This window comes from Ooceraea biroi, chromosome 13, assembly GCF_003672135.1.
Source record: "Ooceraea biroi isolate clonal line C1 chromosome 13, Obir_v5.4, whole genome shotgun sequence".
Taxonomy (NCBI): domain Eukaryota; kingdom Metazoa; phylum Arthropoda; class Insecta; order Hymenoptera; family Formicidae; genus Ooceraea; species Ooceraea biroi.
In genome coordinates, this window is record NC_039518.1 from 7677224 (window position 1) to 7693714 (window position 16491).

Consider the following 16491-nt stretch of genomic DNA (forward strand, 5'->3'; position numbering starts at 1 on the left):
CTAATTGCTTCAAAAATGGTACGTTTTCGTTGCGCTTGTACAGCGAGTCGCAGATGGAAATGCGATCCATTAAATTTTTTTCGGCTAAATTAATCGGAACCCATACGTCATAGCGACTTACGTAACCAAGCTTCACTACATGATCGTGGACAGTGGTTTTCGATATTTTCAGTATCTCTGCTAATTCACGTGTCGTGTAGCGCGGGTTATTCTCGATCAGTGTCTTGATTTGGTCATCATCAGTAGTAGAGGGTCTGCCCGAGCGTTCTTGGTCTTTAAGGTTAAAATCACCAGCTCTAAACTTAGCGAACCACTTACGTACGGTTCTTTCAGCTAAAGCGCCTTCTCCGTAAACAGAACATATCGAATTTGTTGCTTGTGAGGCATTTTTGCCTTTCCGGTAATAGAAAAGCATCAAGTGTCTAAAATGTTCTTTGTTTTCTTCCATCTTCAAAAGAGTACAAAACTGACACGAATCAATTTATCTGAAACAACTTTTTTCCTAAAGATGCGTTGAAATGTCACCTTTAAGCATATGTATATACATCGTATGTTTTCAATAACATTGATATATTCAGACATGTTCCAACGCCATCTATTAAAAATCGGCACGAACTTTCCGGACGACCCAATATATACAATATACTTACTTGAGAAATAAGATTCGAGATAAGACATTTCCATACCCTTTAATATTTCTTGTAGAGTATTGCACTTATTCATTGTAAATAACAGAAACACTTTCCCGATTTTCGATTGCAACACATAAATATTGGCCGTTTTGTGCAGATTCTACAAATTCTCTTAGAAGAATAGAATAAGATGTCTTTTAGATCTCACAATATTCTTAAATCAAGAATATTTTGAACTTGCTAGAAATTTGTATCTAAATCCTTCTGAGAAAATTAATGAGATAGCACCAAGATTATTTGAATCTAGATTTTCGAATTTTCTATTCAAGATTAAAATATGCTTCTTTTCAATAATAAATATGATTGTCGCTATAGCGATCTTATTTTATGATAGATTAAAGAGTAATAGCATTAAGTCCAGAAATCTTTTCTGTGGGTGCAGCATCATTGGTTCCATCCGCTGGAAATCCTGATGATGAAAAAGAGCGTTGTTACTTATTGTACATACTTTCTCTTCCATGTATTAGGTGTGTGCAAGTGTTTTCATTTTCTTGCACATTTTCGTTTTAGATGTATAAAATACGATCATCAAAAATTTCCTTGTTTTTACGAATTTCTCTCGAAAATTATTAAATATCGAATCCCTTTGCGAAAAAAGGGATTTTTTTCGCGTCTCGAAAGTACACCCTCAGAAAGGATTTCTGATAACAAGACGAAAAATATTCTTGACTAATTTAATCGTATTACAAGTATAAAAAATATGAAAATTAAACAATTTTTTATTTAAATCAGTAATTTCTATTCTTCTCTCTCGGATTAAATAAGATTGTCTTACTGTCTTGAGACAAGAGTAACATATACAAATTTATGCTTATATATTCTTGTATGTAGAATAATTTGATATTAGCGCCACTTTATAGTAGGCTTTGTCGATGTCGACGCATCATTTTCTCACAGTCGCTCGTCGACTCGGCGCTTCTGCGTCCTCTACTCGGATAAAACGGCCAATATTTATGTGTTGCAATCGAAAATCGGGAAAGATTTACAATGAATAAGTGCAATACTCTACAAGAAATATTAAAAGATATGGAAATGTAAGTAAGTATATACAATATACTTACTTGAGAAATAAGATTCGAGATAAGACATTTCCATACCTTTTAATATTTCTTGTAGAGTATTGCACTTATTCATTGTAAATAACAGAAACACTTTCCCGATTTTCGATTGCAACGCATAAATATTGGCCGTTTTGTGCAGATTCTACAAATTCTCTTAGAAGAATAGAATAAGATGTCTTTTAGATCTTACAATATTCTTAAATCAAGAATATTTTGAACTTGCTAGAAATTTGTATCTAAATTTTTCTGAGAAAATTAATGAGATAGCACCAAGATTATTTTAATCTAGATTTTCGAATTTTCTATTCAAGATTGAAATATGCTTCTTTTCAATAATAAATATGATTGTCGCTATAGCGATCTTATTTTATGATAGATTAAAGAGTAATAGCATTAAGTCCAGAAATCTTTTCTGTGGGTGCAGCATCATTGGTTCCATCCGCTGGAAATCCTGATGATGAAAAAGAGCGCTGTTACTTATTATACATACTTTTTCTTCCATGTGTTAGGTGTGTGCAAGTGTTTTCATTTTCTTGCACATTTTCGTTTTAGATGTATAAAATACGATCATGAAAAATTTCCTTGTTTTTACGATTTTCTCTTGAAAATTATTAAATATCGAATCCCTTTGCGAAAAAAGGGATTTTTTTCGCGTCTCGAAAGTACGCCCTCAGAAAGGATTTCTGATAACAAGACGAAAAATATTCTTCACTACTTTAATCGTATTACAAGTATAAAAAATATGAAAATTAAACAATTTTTTATTTACATCAGTAATTTCTATTCTTCTCTCTCGGATTAAATAAGATTGTCTTACTGTCTTGAGACAAGAGTAACATATACAAATTTATGCTTATATATTCTTGTATGTAGAATAATTTGATATTAGCGCCACTTTATAGCAGGCTTTGTCGATGTCGACGCATCATTTTCTCACAGTCGCTCGTCGACTCGGCGCTTCTGCGTCCTTTGTTCGGATAAAACGGCCAATATTTATGTGTTGCAATCGAAAATCGGGAAAGTGTTTCTGTTATTTACAATGAATAAGTGCAATACTCTACAAGAAATATTAAAAGGTATGGAAATGTCTTATCTCGAATCTTATTTCTCAAGTAAGTATATTGTATACACATACTTACATTTCCATATCTTTTAATATTTCTTGTAGAGTATTGCACTTATTCATTGTAAATAACAGAAACACTTTCCCGGTTTTCGATTGCAACACATAAATATTGGCCGTTTTGTGCAGATTCTACAAATTCTCTTAGAAGAATAGAATAAGATGTCTTTTAGATCTTACAATATTCTTAAATCAAGAATATTTTGAACTTGCTAGAAATTTGTATCTAAATCCTTCTGAGAAAATTAATGAGATAGCACCAAGAGTATTTTAAACTAGATTTTCGAATTTTCTATTCAAGATTAAAATATGCTTCTTTTCAATAATAAATATGATTGTCGCTATAGCGATGTTATTTTATGATAGATTAAAGAGTAATAGCATTAAGTCCAGAAATCTTTTCTGTGGGTGTGTATTTCATTGTGACTTAACAAAAAGTAACGGCGATAAATTGCAGTTAAAGTGGTTCAGTCGAATTTAATCACACCACGCGTGAGCACGATCGATTAAATCCCCGGAGCGCGAGAGACCAGAATTAAAAACAAGCGGCGAATTCTTTCCGGAAGCCAGATCGCCGCGTCGGTCGGTCAGCTTTCCGGAAGCGTGAAACTGCAATTAAAGCCCGTCGCGAGATCGGATAGCCGGAAACCACGCGCTTTTTGGATTATACCGAACCGGAGCGTATTTCGGTACGTCCTTACAGACAATACTGGGGGTTGCGGTTCCCTGCATGGTGGTCGCTTTGAAAAGAACCGGTGGACGCTGTTCGCGCCAATTTCCGCGCACAGATGCGTGTAACACGATTTCGCTCGTGCTGTAAATAATCTTATCGGTGGCTGAGCAGGTGCGAGCAAGTGGCCAGCCAGTACGTGCGGGGTACGTGCGGCCGAATCGTTTCACCCTCGTAGTCCCGTCTAATTCCCGGGAAATGCATTTACCACGAGTACGAGTCGCGAAATTATCGAACCAGACCGCGGAAAAATCACCGATTGTTTAACCGTCGTCGCACTTCCGGTAGAATGCACTTCTCCAGTAGAACGCGTTTCTGATGCTTCCACAGTTTCCCTCTCCGCCTCGGAAGCTTAGCAATTTCGTGCAACGCCACGAAGGTACGTACATGCACCGTGGATTTCCGCGTGGATCGTAAATCGTGCCACGCGTGTTCGCGCTGCGATTTAATGACGACACGCCGATTATCTCTGCGTCTCGGTGTCACCGTACGCGCCTCATAATTCCTCGTTTACCGCGACGCCTCCTGCACTCCGTCATCATCTCTGACGACTAGACGCGCTATTTTTCACTTCTGTGTACCGCTACTTTCGTGTACCACCGTGAAGGATAATGCATCCGATAATTCGCGTTCGCTTGACGTCGCCTCGGAAGGTTTTACAGACTTCACACCATCGCTCAACAGAGCGTCACGTCAATTTCTGTCAGTTTTTACATCGTTATCCGTATCCGTGTCACTGCAACGATTGAGCTTGTTCGCGATACCGTAATGATAAATTCGTTTTCGCGCACTTGAGGCGAGACGTTTCATGTTGCATACAGCAAGATTCACGGGCATTAGGCTCGTTTAAGGGAAAATTATTCACGTTGCCGGAGGAAATGCAGCAGTGTTACGGTAATTAGGATCGAATTCGTGGTGAAACACACGGAATCTCACGAGTGAATTTCGTCGATCTCCAGTTTCACCATACTAATCTCGTAATCAGATCTGTTGCTCATTAAGAGTCGCGTCGCATCATGATTACAGTATAAGCTGTATTACACCGGAGCGGCCAATTCGGCTTCATTACCACCAGAGAGGTTCTCGCAAAAACTCAATCAATTTAATCTGTTGTAATTGCTGAACACAAGTACATTCAGCATATTGGCTGACCACTAAATTGGCTGGAACTAATATTTCTAACTGACAATTACAAACTATTAGGAGTGTGATTTAGTTTTGAGGGTTTGCAACAGATGGCTGTAGTGTCAGTTTGTTCCAATAGCTGTTGTTTCTTACAGTGTTGACATTATCCATGACATTTAGTAGCATTATAGCAATAGATGCAATAACAGTCGTGTTTATATCATCGTAAAAATGCAACTTCCGAAACAGCATTTTCGACATGCGTTGCTTTTGTTTTTTAATCAAAAGAAAACTGCGGCTGACGGTTATAGAATTCTTGTGGAAACTTATGGTGATTCTGCCCCATCAATTAAGACGTGTGAAGGACAAAGAACGCTCGGGACAACCAAGAAAGCTTGAAAATGCAGATTTGCAAGCATTATTGGCCGAAAATCCAACACGATCCACTTCAGAACTTGCCAGAGCATTAAATGTTGATCGTACAACAGTTACCAAACATTTACATGAAATGGGGAAAATTCAGAAAGAAGGGAAATGGGCTCGACTTCAATTATCGGAAAGTGCCATTTGAACATTTGCATTTCGTTGATCGCCAGGCAAAAAAAGAAGAGTCTTTTGTCTCGGATTGTTACTGGGGATGAAAAGTGGATCCATTTTGATAATCCGAAACGCAGAAAATCATGGGTGGATCCAGGCGAACCATCAACATCCACTCCGAGACGCAATGTTCACGGTTCAAAAGTAATGCTCTGTATTTGGTGGGATAGTGTACTATGAGCTGTTAAATCCGCACGAGACACCAATTGTACAAGTTGAAGCAAGCATTGGGCCAAAAACGACCAACAATTGCGAGTAAACGACGGAAAGTGATTCTTCTTCGTGACAACGCTCGACCTCGCGTTGCGTTATCAGTGAAAGAAACACTATTAGAGCTCGAATGGGAAGTCTTACCGCACCCCGCGTATTGCTCCATGCGATTATTATTTGTTCCAGTCGATGCAACACGCTTTAGAGGATACACACTTTCATAACTTCGAAGAAGTGCGAAAATTCGTCGACGAATGGATCAACTGAAAAGAAGAGTCATTTTATCGTGGTGGAATCCATCTCTTGCCAGAGCTTTAAATGTTGATGGTACAACAGTTACCAAACATTTGCATGAAATGGGGAAAATTCAGAAAGAAGGGAAATGGGTTCGACATCAATTATCGGAAAGTGCCATTTGAACATTTGCATTTCGTTGATCGCCAGGCAAAAAAGAAGAGTCTTTTGTCTCGGATTGTTACTGGGGATGAAAAGTGGATCTATTTTGATAATCCGAAACGCGGATAATCATGGGTGGATCCAGGCGAACCATCAACATCCACTCCGAGACGCAATATTCACGGTTCAAAAGTAATGCTCTGTATTTGGTGGGATAGTGTACTATGAGCTGTTAAATCCGCACGAGACTGTCACGGCTGATCGTTATCGACACCAATTGTACAAGTTGAAGCAAGCATTGGGCGAAAAACGACCACCAATTGCGAGTAAACGACGGAAAGTGATTCTTCTTCGTGACAACGCTCGACCTCGCGTTGCGTTATCAGTGAAAGAAACACTATTAGAGCTCGAATGGGAAGTCTTACCGCACCCCGCGTATTCTCCGGACATTGCTCCATGCGATTATTTGTTCCGGTCGATGCAACACGCTTTAGAGGATACACACTTTCATAATTTCGAAGAAGTGCGAAAATTCGTCGACGAATGGATCAACTGAAAAGAAGAGTCATTTTATCGTCGTGGAATCCATCTCTTGCCAGAGCATTAAATGTTGATCGTACAACAGTTACCAAACATTTGCATGAAATGGGAAAAATTCAGAAAGAAGGGAAATGGGTTCGACATCAATTATCGGAAAGTGCCATTTGAACATTTGCATTTCGTTGATCGCCAGGCAAAAAAGAAGAGTCTTTTGTCTCGGATTGTTACTGGGGATGAAAAGTGGATCTATTTTGATAATCCGAAACGCGGAAAATCATGGGTGGATCCAGGCGAACCATTAACATCTACTCCGAGACGTAATGTTCACGGTTGAAAAGTAATGCTCTGTATTTGGTGGGATAGTGTACTATGAGCTGTTAAATCCGCACGAGACTGTCACGGCTGATCGTTATCGACACCAATTGTACAAGTTGAAGCAAGCATTGGGCCAAAAACGACCACCAATTGCGAGTAAACGACGGACAGTGATTCTTCTTCGTGACAACGCTGGACCTCGTGTTGCGTTATCAGTGAAAGAAACACTATTAGAGCTCGAATGGCAAGTCTTACCGCACCCCGCGTATTCTCCGGACATTGCTCCATGCGATTATTTGTTCCGGTCGATGCAACACGCTTTAGAGGATACACACTTTCATAATTTGGAAGTGCGAAAATTCGTCGACGAATGGATCAACTGAAAAGAAGAGTCATTTTATCGTGGTGGAATCCATCTCTTGCCAGAGCTTTAAATGTTGATGGTACAACAGTTACCAAACATTTGCATGAAATGGGGAAAATTCAGAAAGAAGGGAAATGGGCTCGACATCAATTATCGGAAAGTGCCATTTGAACATTTGCATTTCGTTGATCGCCAGGCAAAAAAGAAGAGTCTTTTGTCTCGGATTGTTACTGGGGATGAAAAGTGGATCTATTTTGATAATCCGAAACGCAGAAAATCATGGGTGGATCCAGGCGAACCATCAACATCCACTCCGAGACGTAATGTTCACGGTTGAAAAGTAATGCTCTGTATTTGGTGGGATAGTGTACTATGAGCTGTTAAATCCGCACGAGACTGTCACGGCTGATCGTTATCGACACCAATTGTACAAGTTGAAGCAAGCATTGGGCCAAAAACGACCACCAATTGCGAGTAAACGACGGAAAGTGATTCTTCTTCGTGACAACGCTCGACCTCGCGTTGCGTTATCAGTGAAAGAAACACTATTAGAGCTCGAATGGCAAGTCTTACCGCACCCCGCGTATTCTCCGGACATTGCTCCATGCGATTATTTGTTCCGGTCGATGCAACACGCTTTAGAGGATACACACTTTCATAATTTGGAAGTGCGAAAATTCGTCGACGAATGGATCAACTGAAAAGAAGAGTCATTTTATCGTGGTGGAATCCATCTCTTGCCAGAGCTTTAAATGTTGATGGTACAACAGTTACCAAACATTTGCATGAAATGGGGAAAATTCAGAAAGAAGGGAAATGGGTTCGACATCAATTATCGGAAAGTGCCATTTGAACATTTGCATTTCGTTGATCGCCAGGCAAAAAAGAAGAGTCTTTTGTCTCGGATTGTTACTGGGGATGAAAAGTGGATCCATTTTGATAATCCGAAACGCAGAAAATCATGGGTGGATCCAGGCGAACCATCAACATCCACTCCGAGACGCAATATTCACGGTTCAAAAGTAATGCTCTGTATTTGGTGGGATAGTGTACTATGAGCTGTTAAATCCGCACGAGACACCAATTGTACAAGTTGAAGCAAGCATTGGGCCAAAAACGACCAACAATTGCGAGTAAACGACGGAAAGTGATTCTTCTTCGTGACAACGCTCGACCTCGCGTTGCGTTATCAGTGAAAGAAACACTATTAGAGCTCGAATGGGAAGTCTTACCGCACCCCGCGTATTCTCCGGACATTGCTCCATGCGATTATTATTTGTTCCGGTCGATGCAACACGCTTTAGAGGATACACACTTTCATAATTTGGAAGTGCGAAAATTCGTCGACGAATGGATCAACTGAAAAGAAGAGTCGTTTTATCGCCATCTCTTGCCAGAAAGATGGGAAAAAGTTATAGAAAATTAAGGAAAATATTTTGATTAAGGTATTCATTCATTATCATATTTAAATACATGCGTTTTTGAGCAAAACAACCCTCAAAACTAAATCACACTCCTAATACAAAAGACAAGACAAATAGCTTAATATAAATTAGAACTATAATTTATTTTGCATTCAAAATTAAATCCGAATTTCGCTCCGCGCAACGTGAAACGTTGCCTTCAATGTACAGGATTGAATTTATTAAAATTATTACAATGTACATTGCGTCTCGTTACATTAATTTATTCTTTACATTATACATTTATTTATCGCTGTGTCAAAATTAATATCGACCTCCATATCTGCAAGGATTACGTAGATTATATTTGCAACAGGTAAACGTTATTTCAACCGATAACGCTCCGAGCCGACGACCATGATGAAGCGAGATCACTGTACAAACTTTTTACAGATTATCTCTCGCGAACATTGGATGCTGACAGTTGCATAGCGGAGCAAGGGGGCAAAAAATATCGAAATTACACGGAGAAAAGCGACACAATTACCACCAGGGAGGTGCGTTGACGCGCCGGTGACATTAATGACCAAAGTTTTAACCCTTTAGCCGCGCAAGTATGTCACCTCGCTAACCATTACACCCTCTCGAATTGTGCGACGCTGGTTATCAACGGGCGACATTAAACCGCCGCATAAAGTGGATGATGACGCTCCCGAATAGAAATGCGAACGCGGGGCGCGGTGGGAGGAGGGTGCATTTGCACCCCGAAAGAAATCTCGCCGCGATGTCGGATCGTACGTCACACTATCACGATCAATATCACGATGACAAAAATACCGGCTAATCCGGGAAGGAAGAAGAGAACTCAGGGGTAGGAAATTCGAGAAGGCGAGGGGTGAACAAGAGTACGTGGTCGTTGATTATCGAGTTACTCGCCGGGCTTAATGCCTCGCCGTTTTGCCAGGAATGTGCTTACAATTTGCGTTACCCTCGCGCAATGCACTTTACATAATGTAACGCGGAGACTGCGGTTGCAACTTACAGTCTCGAGGGCTCATCGATTTTACAAAGAAGTCTCACCGCACAACTCTCCTCGCTCGGTGATCCGATATCGAAGTACAACGTAGGGGTACTTCTTCACTACGCCACGATACGTTGAATCGCCCTTTGCCGTGGGCGATAAAGTAATTATCCCCGCGCGAAACACCACAGGGGCAATCGATAGGGCGTAGAAAACGATCGGTGTAGGGAAAACGATAATTTACGAGGAACTCACGCTCTGCCCGTAGACGAAACGAGCAATTTGCTAGAACGATGTTTTCGACGAAGCGAACAGCGCGACGTGAATTAAATCCACCGCTCTGCTACCACCAGCATTGTAATGAAAATTTCTGTAACTGACGTCCCTCTCTCTCTTTTTGTTTGTCCGACTACAATTAAATACTGGCTCATAAGCGACGACTGCAATGGCCAATCCTGTGCTCCGTTGAAAAACCGTCAGTCGTTAAAAATAATTAATTTAAAGAAGGATTATGAAATAAAGCAGCAGGCTTAGAGGCTATGCGTGCCGTGTATATGATAAAAAGCTTTTTATGACGCCGAAGACGTTCATCTTTTTCAGAGCAGCATGCATCAGGGAAGATCATTTACTGTTTACGACTCGGACATACACGTATATATGGAACGCAGAGCCTTTGGCAGGAATATGCAGAACGTTATTAAATTTTAGTATACCGAGAAGACCAGCGTTTACATGAACACAACGGAAATGGCTGCAATTCAGAGGATGCAAGCAAGAAGAAACCAGGCGGAGGCACGTGGTTTTTATTTCGTACGCTGTATGCACACATCGCGCTTTCATAATTTTAAATAATTCAGCTCTCCCAAGTAAAAACTAAATTTTCCACGGAGCCGGCGTATGTAAGCCGCGGCCTATTTACTCGAGAGACGGTCTTCTTACGCTATTTCCTGTACATCTCCTGCTGCATTTAACCGCGCAATCTCTTTGCAAGAGACGCAATGCGGTTCGTTTAAAAGCGTTCGTTTGAAGCGCGCCGTTTAGCATGATTCTCGACGTGCGCATCTCGCGAAGAGCGTGGTCAATCGAATTAACAGCACAAACTATCGATTCTCCGTGACACAACGGGCGAGCGAAAGTACCGTAGAAACGCGGTATTGCTAGAGCTTAAAAAAAAGCGCAATCCAATCGCACTTTTCCATGACAGTTTCGCTCGCAGTCCGCGAATCTTCAACGATTACAGTTCGGTAATTTCCAAGCGTCGCACAGTGGGCTAGAATCGAAAAAAGCTGGCCAAAAGTCGAATTTTTTCAACTCTTGCAAATCTGTGCATTTCGACCTTTTTTGATTCATGGATATCAATATTTTCAAAACTGTGAATGGAGTTTCGTAGGAAAAATTTCCTTCCCATTAATCAACAATTAATAGGAGGCAACGCGTTAATGTTCCGAAAAACGAATTATGAATGAGTATAGGCTATAGCTTACATTCTTGTATGCGAATGCAAGTAATTTTGCTTTTTACTTTATAAATAGAATTGAAACTCTTTTCCCAAACAGTTATAACCATTAAAAATGTTTGTTCATCAATTTGTGTTAATCTAAGTTTTTGTTTTCTAAAAATATAAGAAAGAAGTAAAGTTCAACATCATTTTTTTTAAATAGCTGTAAAAGGCTGTTTGGGATTCTTGTTTTATCATCTTGTGTAGGATTCAAACTAAGTATTTCCGTTTGAATTGTGCACACCGACGCACACCTTTGCGTTACATACAGGATGTTTCATTTTAATTTTCATATCGTAATAACTCGAAAATTTGGCGTTTTGGTAAAAACTGTTTGAAATGAAAGTTGTAGGTTTTTAAGTGAAGCATTACATAGCAATACCAGTATGACCTTGATAGTGTTGTCAAGATCATGTACAGATCACCGTGAAATTTTTAAATGCCGCGAAACGCACGACGCGGCGCGGTAGCGACTGTAACTTTCAAGCTTCATAACTTCGAAGTATTTAACGGATAAATACTTTGTTATAGTGTTCTGAAAAGCTCTTGAGGTAAGCTACAAAAATATCTAATGAAAACTGGAGGTTCCCATTTAAAAAATTCAAGGTGACCTTTGCGTGACCTTGGCAACGCTATTCAAGGTCATACTAGTATTATTATCTAAAACCTATAACTTTGATTTGAAACATTTTTTTCTAAAACGTCATGTTTTCGAGTTATTACTTTTGGCCAGCCTTTTTCGAGTTTAGCCCACTGTGCGTCGTTCTCTGGCACAACGAGATGCGTCTGCCGCATACGTGGCATAACAATACCGTGTACCGTAGCTCTCGTGCATATAACGATTGTACTTCGCCGTGGCACTTCTGTTACGATTGCGGTGCCAACGATCGACTTTTATCGATGGAAGCCTGGTGTATCGTCGTAGATATACAGGGTGTCCCGGGTTTTAACCGACAAACTGCGGGAGCATATTCTACTAGTGGAAATAAGAAAAAATTCTTATATCGAGTTTGCTTAGAAATGCTTCATTACAAAGTTATAAACCAATATTGAAAAGAAATATGAGATAAGTAACAACGGATTTTTTCACAAAAATAAAAATTATCTACGCAATGATTTAGTGACGCATTTCAAAATGTTGTCCTTGCACATCGATACAAGCTAGACATCGACGTAGTACAGAATTTGTTACGGTACGACATTCCTGAAAATTTTGTTGCATCTCAGTAACTGAATTAGTAATTCGTTGCTTTAAATCTTCAAGCGAGATTACTTCTGTACTGTAAATTTTATTTTTTAAAGTTGCCCATAAATAAAAATCAAGAGGCGTTAAATCGGGCGATCTTGGAGGCCAGAAAACCGGTCCTCCTCGACCAATCCACCTATGAGCGTAATGTTCGTCTAACCAGTTTCTAACTTGTCTAGCGTAGTGCGATGGACAACCGTCTAACTGTATCCAGCTGTTGTGGCGAAACTGCAGTGGCACATTTTCCATCAAAATGGTAAATCGTTTGATAGGAATCTTCGAAAAGATTTCCGTTCAATCGGTCAGGTAAAAAGAACGGACCAATAAGCCGGTCATGAAGCATACCCATCCAAACATTACATCGAAATTCGTGTTGAAAGTTTCTTCGTCTGGTAGTATGTGGATTATTATGAGCCCATACATGGCTATTATGAGAATTGAATATGCCTCGTCTCGTAAAGGTCGCTTCATCTGTCCATAATATCATTGATGAGAAAAGATTGTCCCTTTCTACTGCATTCACATACCAGTTACAAAATTCGACTCGTTTCTGATGATCGATTGGAAGTCATTCTTGTACAGGTGTGTAACGATATGCGAATCTGTCATCAGCACGCAATGTTCTCCAAATAGTGTTTCGCGATATCTGCAGTTGAGCTGAAGCACGTCGAACACTTTGTGTAGGAGTATTATCAAAAAGATTTAAGATTCTTTCCGAGCGTCGTCGGTGTCTTAGAGCTGAACGAACATCATCATATTCATTCATAGGTCGAAATGAACCCAAATTACGTAATTGCAAATGGGTATTACTAAACACAGAACTATCTGGTACTCTCCTGTTAGGAAATCTACGTTGATACTCTCTTACGGCAGGTCGTGCATTTCCGTCACAGAATCCGTACACGAAATGAATATCGGTGTATTCCTCATTTGAAAACACTTTTGGCGTTCTGATAGTAATTGCTAGTTCACACGACGATTGAAATCTAACAGCTACTGTTGTGAAAGTAACAATCATACTGAATCGTTTCAACATAGTGAACATGAATACGTGTGAACATCTTCGACCTTCCAAATTCTGCACTACGTTCCGTTGTTACTTATCTCATATTTCTTTTCAATATTGGTTTATAACTTTGTAATAAAGCATTTCTAAGCAAACTCGATATAAGAATTTTTTCTTATTTCCACTAGTAGTAATTCGTTGCTTTAAATCTTCAAGCGAGATTACTTCTGTACTGTAAACTTTATTTTTTAAAGTTGCCCATAAATAAAAATCAAGAGGCGTTAAATCGGGCGATCTTGGAGGCCAGAAAACCGGTCCTCCTCGACCAATCCACCTATGAGCGTAATGTTCGTCTAACCAGTTTCTAACTTGTCTAGCATAGTGCGATGGACAACCGTCTAACTGTATCCAGCTGTTTTGGCGAAACTGCAGTGGCACATTTTCCATCAAAATTGGTAAATCGTTTGATAGGAATCTTCGAAAAGATTCTCCGTTCAATCGGTCAGGTAAAAAGAACGGACCAATAAGCCGGTCATGAAGCATACCCATCCAAACATTACATCGAAATTCGTGTTGAAAGTTTCTTCGTCTGGTAGTACGTGGATTATTATGAGCCCATACATGGCTATTATGAGAATTGAATATGCCTCGTCTTGTAAAGGTCGCTTCATTTGTCCATAATATCATTGATGAGAAAAGATTGTCCCTTTCTACTGCATTCACATACCAGTTACAAAATTCGACTCGTTTCTGATGATCGATTGGAAGTCATTCTTGTACAGGTGTGTAACGATATGCGAATCTGTCATCAGCACGCAATGTTCTCCAAATAGTGTTTCGCGATATCTGCAGTTGAGCTGAAGCACGTCGAACACTTTGTGTAGGAGTATTATCAAAAAGATTTAAGATTCTTTCCGAGCGTCGTCGGTGTCTTAGAGCTGAACGAACATCATCATATTCATTCATAGGTCGAAATGAACCCAAATTACGTACTTGCAAATGGGTATTACTAAACACAGAACTATCTGGTACTCTCCTGTTAGGAAATCTACGTTGATACTCTCTTACGGCAGGTCGTGCATTTCCGTCACAGAATCCGTACACGAAATGAATATCGGTGTATTCCTCATTTGAAAACACTTTTGGCGTTCTGATAGTAATTGCTAGTTCACACGACGATTGAAATCTACCAGCTACTGTTGTGAAAGTAACAATCATACTGAATCGTTTCAACATAGTGAACATGAATACGTGTGAACATCTTCGACCTTCCAAATTCTGCACTATGTTCCGTTGTTACTTATCTCATATTTCTTTTCAATATTGGTTTATAATTTTGTAATAAAGCATTTCTAAGCAAACTCGATATAAGAATTTTTTCTTATTTCCACTAGTAGTAATTCGTTGCTTTAAATCTTCAAGCGAGATTACTTCTGTACTGTAAACTTTATTTTTTAAAGTTGCCCATAAATAAAAATCAAGAGGCGTTAAATCGGGCGATCTTGGAGGCCAGAAAACCGGTCCTCCTCGACCAATCCACCTATGAGCGTAATGTTCGTCTAACCAGTTTCTAACTTGTCTAGCGTAGTGCGATGGACAACCGTCTAACTGTATCCAGCTGTTTTGGCGAAACTGCAGTGGCACATTTTCCATCAAAATTGGTAAATCGTTTGATAGGAATCTTCGAAAAGATTCTCCGTTCAATCGGTCAGGTAAAAAGAACGGACCAATAAGCCGGTCATGAAGCATACCCATCGAAACATTACATCGAAATTCGTGTTGAAAGTTTCTTCGTCTGGTAGTATGTGGATTATTATGAGCCCATACATGGCTATTATGAGAATTGAATATGCCTCGTCTTGTAAAGGTCGCTTCATCTGTCCATAATATCATTGATGAGAAAAGATTGTCCCTTTCTACTGCATTCACATACCAGTTACAAAATTCGACTCGTTTCTGATGATCGATTGGAAGTCATTCTTGTACAGGTGTGTAACGATATGCGAATCTGTCATCAGCACGCAATGTTCTCCAAATAGTGTTTCGCGATATCTGCAGTTGAGCTGAAGCACGTCGAACACTTTGTGTAGGAGTATTATCAAAAAGATTTAAGATTCTTTCCGAGCGTCGTCGGTGTCTTAGAGCTGAACGAACATCATCATATTCATTCATAGGTCGAAATGAACCCAAATTACGTAATTGCAAATGGGTATTACTAAACACAGAACTATCTGGTACTCTCCTGTTAGGAAATCTACGTTGATACTCTCTTACGGCAGGTCGTGCATTTCCGTCACAGAATCCGTACACGAAATGAATATCGGTGTATTCCTCATTTGAAAACACTTTTGGCGTTCTAATAGTAATTGCTAGTTCACACGACGATTGAAATCTAACAGCTACTGTTGTGAAAGTAACAATCATACTGAATCGTTTCAACATAGTGAACATGAATACGTGTGAACATCTTCGACCTTCCAAATTCTGCACTATGTTCCGTTGTTACTTATCTGATATTTCTTTCCAATATTGGTTTATAACTTTGTAATAAAGCATTTGTAAGCAAACTCGAAATAAGAATTTTTTCTTATTTCCACTAGTAGAATATGCTCCCGCAGTTTGTCGGTTAAAACCCGGGACACCCTGTATATAATATATCCGAGCACGAAGCCTCACCGGTATTCGAGGCACGATTCTACAGAGACCCGTGTTGCTGGAGGCGCCGTAATAAAAACCATCGGGGAAGATCCAAAGGGTTCGCGCACTCAAATGATTTCGCGGATGTAAAACCGCGCGGATTTCGAGAGTGCGACAAGCGCGTTGACAAGCGCTTCGGTTTCACGTGCGCACAAAGGATCTCCCTTGGCTGTCGGCTGGACCATTACAAATGCGCCCCATAATTGGTCTTGCTTGGAGGATACGCTTCCCGATATCAATTATGACTCTTACCCTCCAAGAGAGGAAGCAGCCAGTTACGAACTCCCGACTTGCGGTTTCACGTAAGATTAATTTCACAGCGGACCTCGGCATCCTTATCAAATTTCTCCGGTAAGAGCAATTTGCTGGCACTTCTCTTTAATCGAACAATACGCGAAAACACATCGCGTTGCCCCGTTGTCCGCTGAGAAGTGCAATCAAATTCCGATACCGAGCAGGATCATTTC